This window comes from Aplysia californica, unplaced genomic scaffold, assembly GCF_000002075.1.
Source record: "Aplysia californica isolate F4 #8 unplaced genomic scaffold, AplCal3.0 scaffold00006, whole genome shotgun sequence".
NCBI classification, from domain to species: Eukaryota; Metazoa; Mollusca; class Gastropoda; order Aplysiida; family Aplysiidae; genus Aplysia; species Aplysia californica.
This window is the reverse complement of record NW_004797276.1, coordinates 3,507,486-3,512,361: the sequence shown is the minus strand read 5'-3', so window position 1 is coordinate 3,512,361 and position 4,876 is coordinate 3,507,486. Positions and strand designations below refer to the sequence as shown.

At 41.6% G+C, this 4,876-nt stretch overlaps 1 long non-coding RNA gene across 1 annotated transcript in view; it reads left to right on the top strand.

The window, feature by feature from the left end:
- Window positions 1-529: 529 nt before the first annotated feature.
- Window positions 530-4,876, top strand: part of LOC101854374 — an 8,836-nt gene continuing 4,489 nt past the window's right edge. Inside the window, exons 1-2 of the long non-coding RNA XR_220059.3 lie at window positions 530-609; window positions 729-755. This is a non-coding gene — a long non-coding RNA (uncharacterized LOC101854374). The remainder of the gene's footprint in view (window positions 610-728; window positions 756-4,876) is intronic.

The window sequence follows — 4,876 nt, the reverse complement described above, 5'->3', positions numbered from 1 at the left end:
CTCATTCAACCTCATACCGCTGTACTAGTAGGAACAAATCTGTTGTATTTCTCCTTCAATGAATAGAAGAACAAGAGATCATTAAATTTTAGTGATTTTGGTAATTAATAAAATTGTGACAACTTTTCCCATTTAGGAACAAACCAGTTTCATTAAATATATAAACTAAATATTACAAGTTTTTAACATGCACAGAAAATTGAGGTAGCCGATACTGAGGGTAATTTGCTATTTACAACAACAACAAAAAATAAGTTTCATTCAGATATTATAATTATCTTGATTCTAGACCCTAGATTATAATGTTTCACAAGCTGGGAAAAGAGTAAACGAGGGGTATGGAATAAGGAGCCGGGGGGAGGCGCGCAAAAAAAAGCTGAAAATCAATAAGCTGGGGAGAGGGTGCTTATTTGATACCTTAGACTAGAGTACATGTATTTATAATAATGTTAGGCTAATTGAAGCTTGAAACCAAATAGAGGTACCATAATAATATGGTATAAAACTCAACACGGCATTCCTGTCAGGGCCAAGGCCTATTTCCGTTTGAAATCGAGGTTGGATACTCAACATCCGCTTCCGTCCTTTCTAATAAACCTCAAGCCCTAGGTAAGACGTGTTTCAGACGCTCGCTTTAAAAATCTATTGACATCTATTTACAATCTTATGTTTTTGATCTTTTTATTTTGAAATTTGTATTTAGAATGTTTTTTTCTTTTTCTTTACAGGTCTATTGAGGAAAAATGAGAGCTAAGGTGAGTTAAATTTTCTCATTTCTTCATAGACATTGAAACGAAAAGATAGATTCCGTCTTCTTGTTTTCAAGCATGGCTTTTTTTTTCTTTTTTTTTTTTTGTTGCTTTTCTCGATTTGGAGATATATCTATCTAGATTCTAGGCTTAATCATTGCAGTATGGGTAAGCCGCAGTATGCAGTTCCTATCAAACGGTTAGATCTGTAGATGTGAATTAAGATCCCAGGAAAATTGATTGCATGGTGAAGTTTTAGGCGAAGAAGGCCTTAGCCTAAGTAGCAGGCAAGCCGCAAGGCTTATCGGAATAGCTGGCACACCCATGCCATGCCATGGGCCATGTGTTTGCACATGGCATGTTTTATTAGATCATGTCTCTAGATCAAGCAGAATTCTTGCCCCTCATATGGTACATTGATTTCGATTGAGAATTTGATGGTCCAATTCATATGAAGCCACATGCAGTGGGAGGATTTTCGTAACTAGAATCTAGGGTATTTTTTTACTTTCCCTCCCGTCTCACACTCAGCTACCAGTTGTCTATTTTCTACTACATATTAATGCGCTGAACACGAATATCAACTTCATTTCCGTCGCAAATTAATGGGGGTTTTTTAATATTTGATTGTTTTTAACCGAGATAGACATGCTTTTTTGGACCAAATCGGGGGGTTCCAGGGGGGCCTGCCCCACTGGGGTAAAAGAAAATCTGGGGGGTTACAGGGGGGCATGCCCCTCTGTTTTTACACCCATAATTTGATATTTTACAGTTAGATTTGAAAATAATTGATTTGCGACAGTTTTAGTGGCTTATGTGTGATCTGCAGCAAACAGTACAGCAGTTTGACCCCTGAAACAGTGCATCTGTGTGCGGGAGTGAAAGTAAAAATTTACCGAATCCAGACTAGGTCTCTTTTTCATTGTTTTTGGGGTGGTCGCTCGTTACGGAAGTCCTTCCCCTCTTTTTTTCTGTGAAGTGTTTCTTACACCCTATTACCACCCAGCGCGCCCTAGGACTTTTAGACTTGGCTTGGGCTACCAGAGTAGATCTAGTGGTGGTCTGCTAATGTTCAAAGAGGCATGTGTGACTGCATGACATGCGATTTTAAACGTAGACAGGCGCAAACTATTTTTAGATACGGCGCCCATCTTGTTTGACGTCAGACCAGGATTCCCCTCCGATCATGTGATTACATCTGGATCATAGCCAACCGCATGGCACCCAAGTCTAAAGATGGAAATGTATGAAAATTGCCGTGCTGGAGGGTTAGATCTATATCTAAACCCCCCCCCCCTCCTGCATTCTTCATCACTAATTAGACTAATAAATTTTTTTTTAAACAACTTCAAAGCAGTTTTACAAATTATAATTTATGGGACTGTTGGTCAGTCGGGAGGAGGAAAAGAAGAAAAAAAAAGGGACTTCCGTAACGAGCGACCACCCCATCAAACAAAGAAGAGGCCTAGAGTGGTGTAGCCCCTGCGCGTGCGCCTTCTCGGTGCGTGCACTTTTGTTTTCCTTTGTTTTTAGCCTCAATTTGCGTTTGATTGAATGCGTCAGTGTGTGCAGCAGCCATTTTTGTTTACTTCCATCACTCGTTTGCCGACAAGGGATCATCGAGAGTGTTTTTATCAGCTGTGGCAAGTTGACATTCAACGCTGACCTGTGAACTAGTTTTTATGACCTATTTGCCTCTGATTGGTTCAAATAGACTGTGCGCGCCCCCTAGCTTAAAAAATGTGCCTACTCCTTCCTTGAGTGTTTCACGTGACCTTTTATCGAGTTCTATGCCAAGTTGTATTGCAGGTTTCGGGATCGGGGGGGTGCACGCGTTGTGAAGACTGAAAAAACTCGAGTTTTCTCTGCGCGTGCACAATGAAATATATAGTAGAATACTAAGAAAAAAAGTAGACTCAATTTTAGAGATTATTTGGTTGCAGTTTGAAGAATGTCATGGATGGTGGCATGTGGACTGTGTGAAAGATGGAAAGATCAGAGGAATGAGTGATGAAGAGTAGGAAAATGTGGATTTTAGTAGTGAAAAATTCTGTTTGATTTTTTTTCACTATGTATTTGAACTATTTATACCCCCTAAATTAAATTAGTTTAGATTCTAATTAAAATTGCCTTACTTTGCTTCTAAAGTGACTTGTTATCTTCCTGTGTGGTCATTTAATGCAGTAATGTTATCAGATTCCTCTTCTTTTGGCTTTCAACGTGTATATATGGGTGCACGCACAGTGAAGAATCCCATGCACGCACTGAGAAGAAATGCACGCTCAGTGAAGACAACACCCTAGGTTGGAAAAACTGTTCGGCACACAACGTTTAAGTTTAAGAAATCTGGCGACTATGAGCAAGACCATTTTATAGGTCAATAGTTTCTTGAATGGAATAGCTAAAAACGAAAGTACAAAGCCGGAAATGGCGGAAAATACGTTCAACGATCGCGAAGTGCACGCGTACCGGCGACACCACTCTAGACCTAACCCTTCCCCTACCCCAAGCCCTCAATTCTGCTCTGTCTCAGTGGTCGCTCGTTACCCCATCAAACAATAAAGAAGAGGCCTAGACTTAACCCTAACCCTACCCCAAGCCCTCAATTCTGCTCCTCATAGTGGTCGCTCGTTACGGAAGTCCTCCCAAAAGAGGGGGGTGTAGATTGGTTAGATTTACATGGAAATAAAAATGCCAGCAAAAGGGGGGGGGTGGGGGTTGCAGAGAGGGGATCACCCCCCAATAGAATAGACTACACGGAAATATGCCAACAAAAACGGGGGGTACAGAGAGGGGGTCGCCCCCCTGCTAAAGGAACAAAAATAATAGATTGTAGATCTACCGTGAACCTCCCTCCATATAGCCTATAGAATCTATGCTGCATACACATGTATCAAGGGGTCAAACCCCCCTACTCGACTCTTGGGGCCCAAACCGGCGAATAATAATTGGGGGTGGGAACTGTCGATAAAGGGCCTTTCTTTGCTTGAATTTTGATTTTCTCTTCGAATACCTGACAATTCAGGCCAATCAGGGTCTCTGGCGTTCCGCTTTGGACTTTAACGAACGAAACTACAAAATCACCGATCTATGCCTAGTGAGAGTAGTGACGCCACGCCTGGTCCCAGGTGGTCTGCTAATCTTCCATTTTACCTCTTTGCGTGGGGACTGCCATCTTTTGTAGTCATTGTTGGTGCACAGTAATTATTAAGGATTGGACTTGGGCCTGGGCCTAACTTTTATTTCAGCTAAAATCTAGAAATCTAGCCAAGAATAGAATTGAAATGAATGGGCTACCCTAAGTCTGTGTCAAATGAAGAGCCTAACTTCATGAACTTAAAAACTTGTGCAGCAGAGTAGCCTACACTACATAAACCTCAAATGCTCATTATTTTTGTTTTCAAGATTTACCACCAGGTCGGGAAAGGATTGGGCCAGTGTAATGTGTAGCTATCTAGACTGTATGGTTTATGAATCCTGAAGAGGAAACGCAATTGAACCGCTGTGGCGGAAGTGTATGTGTGACACTGAGGCTCGATCGGGAAGAATCAAGATCTGCTTTCGTTACCGCCCAGAAATTTTCCCGCAACATTTGTAACATGCAGGTTATGCATTATGAACGCTGTGTCACCTTGAAAATAAATCAATATTACTCATACAAAACAAGCGTCTTGACAGGTTCGCCCTCGTGACAGGGCGATGAACCTGTGAGTACCGGCGGTCTAAGCGCTGTGAAGTATAGTATAGGACTCCTTTATAAGATGGGAGTGTATACAGACCCGGTAGGGGAACTCTTTTGTGATTTCAGAAAGTTTCAGCGCCCTCTTAGCTCAGGGTAGACCTATGTTCTTCTAGATCTATGGCCTAGGTCTTGATCTAGACAGACATAAATCATTGATCTAGTTTCGAGGTTAGCCTCTAAATGAAAATTGCGGATGTCTTTTCGATGAACGATCGTTTTTCCTCCGTTTTTGTAGTTGGAGGAATCACAATTTGAAGAAAAGAACGTCATAAATTCAATCGAGCACTCTCTCTCTCTCTCTCTCTCTCTCTCTCTCTCTCTCTCTCTCTCTCTCCCTCTCTCTCTCTCCTCTGTCCCTGTGTATCGCTCGCATTCTCTTTTTCTT